This window comes from Apium graveolens, chromosome 9 (genome assembly GCF_009905375.1).
Source record: "Apium graveolens cultivar Ventura chromosome 9, ASM990537v1, whole genome shotgun sequence".
In the NCBI taxonomy this organism is placed as follows: Eukaryota; Viridiplantae; Streptophyta; class Magnoliopsida; order Apiales; family Apiaceae; genus Apium; species Apium graveolens.
In genome coordinates this window covers 101,073,017-101,079,016 of record NC_133655.1, presented here as the reverse complement: position 1 = coordinate 101,079,016, position 6,000 = coordinate 101,073,017, and positions in this window count along the sequence as shown.

The following is a 6,000-nucleotide window of genomic DNA, read 5'->3' as shown; positions in this document are numbered from 1 at the left end:
AAGTAGGCTCTAACCTTAGTCTCAAGACCGGTGATCTTATCTTTGAGAATAGTTTCGAGTTTTCTATAACAGTCAACTCTATTCTCTAGAAAAGATACCTGTTCTTTTAATCTGTCTTGATTAATGTGCACAAGTCTTAATTCATTGACCTCTTTCTCAAGGTCTGTGATCTGTAAACTTAACAGTTCATTATCACGACGTGCACAATCTAAGTTACCTCTTAGATGATAAACCATTTCAGCATCAGAAAGTTTTACCTCTATTCTTGACGATGAAGCTTTTCCATCAATAGCCATAAGAGCAAGATTTCCTTCATCTTCATCTTCACTGTCAGTATCATCCTAGCTTCTTCCCTTTGCCAGATAAGCCCTTTCAGAGTTCTTTCTTACTTGCTTTGGCTTCCTACATTCTGTGGCAAAGTGTCCCAACTCATTGCAGTTATAGCATCTAATGGTGCTTCGATCAACCATCCCTGTTTGGTATCCACCACTGCTGGTGTTAGAGGATGAAGATCCACCTTTCTGGAATTTGTTGTAGTTGGACTTGTACTTCAGCTTGGGATTCCTCTTGAATCTGACATGGGAGAATCTCTTGACAATTTGGGCCATTGACTCGTCTTCCAATTGCTCCAGCTCTTCCAAGGAATAAAAATCATCACTTGATTGATTTGTAGTAGGAGGATCATATTCTGCTACTAACATATTTTCCTCAGCCTTGGAATACTGTACCATTCTCTCCAATTGTTGAGATTGCTGTTGTTGTTGACCTTCAGCTACAAGTGCAGTAGATGTGCTGACCATTCTATCCTTCCCGTAGACTTCCTTCTGTTGAATCTGCTCCAACTCATAGGTTTTTAACACTCCATAGAGCCTGTCCAAAGAAATCTCACTCAGATCTCTAGCTTCTCTAATGGCAGTGATTCTATGTTCAAGATGAGCTGGTAGTGTTAAAAGGAACTTTTTGTTGACCTCCCTGATTGAATAATACTTTCCATTGATGTTCAGGTTGTTGATCAACGCATTGTACCTCTCAAACACTTCAGTAATTCCTTCTCCTGGATTTGATTTGAAATGTTCATATTCAGAGGTTAGGATTTCCAACTTGTTCTCCCTAACTTCCTCTGTGCCTTCATTAATCACCTCAATAGTTTCCCACATGTGTTTGGAATTTTTACAGTTCATCACATGTCTGTTCATCAAGGGATCAAGGGAATCAATTAATATTAATTGAAGGCTGGCATCCAAGGAGGCTTCTTCCTTCTCAGCAGGAGTAAAATCTTCAGGCTCTTTTGGATAGGTTCTAGCTTCAGTAGTCACCACACCATCTATTATTACCTCCGGTTCAATAACCATCGGAGTTTTTATACCCTTCTTTAACAAGTTCGAATATTTGGGATTTGCAACTTGTAAAAATAATAGCATCTTCTTCTTCCACATGATATAATTCTCTTTATCAAATTGTGGAATTTTAACGGTTCCAACTTTATGTGAAGTCATTATGAATTTTTGAATAAATAAAAATTCAAGGAGTTGAAAAATCACAAAAGTCTAGGATCTTGATTTGTTCGTTAATCAGAAGGCTCTGATACCAATTGTTGGGTCCCAATGTGTTTGTAGAAGGGGGGGTTGAATACAAACAGTACCGAATAATCGAATTAAATGCGGAATAAAAAATGTGAAACAAAATTCAAGTTAAATAAAAATATTATTAAACTTGAAAGGTGTTACAACAACTGTATCGATTACAAGGAATTAATCTCAAATTAATTATCACAAATCTAGAATAAATTCGACATGAACTTTTTCTATTTTTGTAATAAAAAGATTCAAATGCTAAACGCAATTTGAGATTAAGTTCTAGGGATTTTGATCCGCTAGATTGATACACAAGAGCAAGATAAAGATTTCTAGTGGATTGGATTTAACTTTACAATCTAGAAATTTAATCTTGAAGTATGCAGATGAAAAGATGAAATATTTCTTCTTGATTTTCTTTTCTGCCTTGTTTCTTGACTTCTGTGTTCTTAATTAATAAGTTGCTGCTTCTCTGCTTCTTTTTAAATCAACAAACGAATAGAATTGACTTGGCATGACAATCCTATAGCTGGCAAGACTTTCGGTGAGACAATTGAATGAACTAGCAAGACAATCTGAATGAACTAGCATGACAATCAGAATGAACTAGCAAGACAATTATCCTCCTAGAGTAACTTTCGGTATGACAATGGAAAATGGCCTAGCATGACAATCGGTATGACAATCCTGATTGTCATGCTAGTTCATTTTCAATTGTCTTGCTGATTTAATGCTTGAATTTAATCCAATTAAGCTTCTGAAAATTCCTAAAATTCCTAGAATTAATTCAGAATTAATTAATCAATTAATTCAATTAATAAATAAATTATTCTTCGCAGATATAATTTATTTTCTTAATTAAATTAGATGACTTAATTAATTAATAGAGAATTAATTCTAGTCTTGAGCAGCAACCATTCTTCTGCAAATCTTCTGAAAATCACTGAAAATTATGAATCAATTCCATCACTTCAACGTTGACACTCGATGTACTGTCTGGTTCATGAGTGACTAATTTCCGTGACGTTTCTTCATGTCTTGACTTTGACACTTTGATTTTCTTCAGATTAAATCCTTGTAATTTATTGATACCCTGACGAGATCTCTGTCACTTGATTAAATCCATGATCTTGACTTATATCACTGAGGCATGATCAATTTCTTGAACTTCTTCCAGTGAATTAATTCCTCAAGTCTGTAGATGAACCTTGTCTCTGAATCCTTTGACAGATATTACTTTGCGAGATCTCTCTGACGGTAGATCTACTATTTACTTATTACATTCTTATTTGAGTTGAGTTGAATCCTCGAATATACAAATAGGCTATGACATATGACTTACAGGAGGTAAAGAGTTTATATCTTTATTTTTCCTGCAAAAAGAAGCAAGATGGTTAGAGTTTCCACAATTATAGCATTTCTTTCTAGGAGCATTAGGAACAGGCATGTAATTATTACTTTTATTCACACCTTCCTTTCCATTCCTATTTTTCCTTGTTTCCTTTAAATTTCTCACATTTTTAATCTCTTTCAGCTTATACTTAAGCTGCTTCTTTGTCATTAAGCCAATGTTTACCAAAGCCGGTTTGTCCTGTTTTAATTTATCAGAAGTTGACTTTCCTTTGACTTCTGTTTTAGAGTCTTTCATCTCTTCAAAATCAGACACAACAGTTTTTGCAACAAATTTAACAGGATTTACCTTTGGCTTAATTGGCAAACTCCCTTTCTCACTTTTATCATCTTTATAACCTAACCCCTATTTCCAGTTTCCACTACTTAGAATATTCTGAGTTGTTTTGCCTGAGTTAGTCCAAGTCCTGATGATTTCTCTTTCTTTTTCTAATTCAGTCTTTAGATAATCATTCTGTTTAAGCAATTCAGTCTTAACATACACAGCATTATCTCTCTCTGTCCGAACAGTGTTCTGGTGGACTAACTCTTTTTCAAGATAGCTATTTCTATTTTTGTACTTTAGATTTTCAGATTTTAATCTTTCATTCTCCAAAGTATGATATCTATATCTAATATAAATGTTTTTCAGAAATAATCTCAACTCAGTAATATCATCTGTATCAAAAGCAAGATTTGATAGAGGTACCTCAAGTTTAGCAGCATCAGAACTGCTATCAGCATTTGCCATTAAGGCATAGTTCACCTCTTCTTCAGATTCTGAAGTGACTGCCCAGTTTTTCTTCTTTGTGTTAAGTGCCTGGCCTTTATCACCTTTTCCTTTCTTGCAATTAGGAGAGATGTGGCCTCTTTCACCATAATTGAAGCATTTGACAATTGAGTTGTCTCCTCTGTCAGACTTTCCTCCTTTGCCTTCAAACTTTCTAAACCCTTTCTTATCAGAACTTCCACCTTTCCTGGAAAACTTCTTAGCCTTTCTGAATTTCTTGTAGGCTATCTTTGTGATACCCTTCACCATAAGAGCACACAGTTGTATCATCTCTGCATCAACATCCACTTCAGATAAATTTTCAGGTTCTAAATCATCATCATCAGAATCTGATGACTCTGAATCAGACTGTATGCTGAGAGCCTTTCCTTTTGCCTTCCTAGAGACAATTTGCTTTTCTTCAGCCTTTAAAGCAACTATCTTAGACTTCCCTCCATGCCTCTTCTTTCTTTGTTCCATCTCAAGTTCATGAGTCTTGAGCATCCCATAGATTTCATCAAGAGACATATCATCAAGTTCATAGTTGTCTCTTATTGTAGTAGCTTTCAAATCCCATTTTTCAGGAAGAGCTAGTAGGAATTTCAGATTTGAATCTTCTATATCATATTCCTTATCCACTAGTGACAGATCATTCAACAGCTTTGTGAATCTATCATATGTATCAGTTAGTGACTCATCAGATTTTGAGTCAAAGTGCTCATACTCTTGTGTGAGTATTGTCTTCCTGTTCTTTTTGATGGCATTGGTTCCTTGACATCTCACTTCCAATGCATCCCAGATTTCTTTTGCATTCTTGCATCCAATTACCCTGTTTAACATGATATTGTCAAGTGCACTATGAAGTAAGTGTCTTACTTTTGCATCCTTGCCAAGTGAAGATATGTCTTCAATGGTGTATTCTCTCTTTTCTTTGGGAATCATCCTCTGTGGCTCATTTCCAACTGTAACAGAAAGCTTTGTGGGCTTGTGTGGACCATCATAAATTATGTCTAAATATTCTGGATCTGTAGCTTCCAGAAACATGGCCATCTTCACACTCCATACAGGGTACTCAGACACCCTGAGCAAAGGAACCCTGATGGTTTCATATCTACTGGTGTTATGAATGGGTTGAACCTTTGCAGGTTCTTGAGGTTCTGGTATTTTTGCTTGATCATACATGATTGATTGTTTTTTTGGATCTAAACTGTTTGTAAGCTTAACAGATTGGCTCTGATACCACTTGTTAGGCCTCAATGATACTATAGAAGGGGGTTGAATATAATATCTACAATCAATTCGATTATAAACACAAGTATGTAACATAAAACAAGTTTATTCAATATATCAAACTCTGTTACAGTAGGTCTGATCTACTCTCTCAGTGATGTATGATATCACTAAGAGCTGCTAGGGTTACAATGAATAATATTCTCGAGAATGATAACACTTATAGTGTAAACCCTAAGCTGTGTTTATATAGTACACAGTTACAAGATATCTTATAATTGATATAAAATATATCTCTTCCTAAAATATATCAATCAAATATTATTTTTTTACAAGTCTTCTAGTCGTCCAACTCCTAAAGCATATCTTCCTTTGTTTAGTCCAGATCCTCTCCTAGAAATCAGCCGCACTTTATTCTGAAGCATATCCTTCCTTAAGTTCTGATATCATAAGTTCTAATACCTTAAGTTCTGATATCTTCCTGTCTTCAGTAAATCCTAATTTCCAGCTGAGTCCTGATATTAAGTTCTGAAACTAAACACATCAGATTAGTCATGACATCACAAATATATCTAACAATTTTTATGCTTTTCTTGAACTATTTTTGGTTGTTAACAATGTAACTCAAATCTTGTAGTGAAATGTGTTAATGCACAAATTAAAAATGCAATAATAAAGAACACGGATCTTTCAAAACTCACTTAATTTTATATTAAAATTAAGAATGTTTTGTTACAAAATTTCTAGGCTCTTTGTTGATAAAGAGTTTATCTTCTTCCTTGGGAGAATACAAGAGTTCCTGATCTGAATTGTTATAACTTAACAAAGGACCAGTGTTAAATTTATAAGATAGTTAACTTCTGGTTTACACAGTGTATAATAAGAAATTGCTTTTTTACTTTAGTAAACTGTCACTTGTCATTTCCATTTTTGGAAAAGTTTATCTTCCATTTCTGGCTTAGCAAATCTTTGCACACTGTGTTAACTTTGATCTTCCTCTGTCAGTTAATCTTCACCATTGATCTTGCACACTCTTCA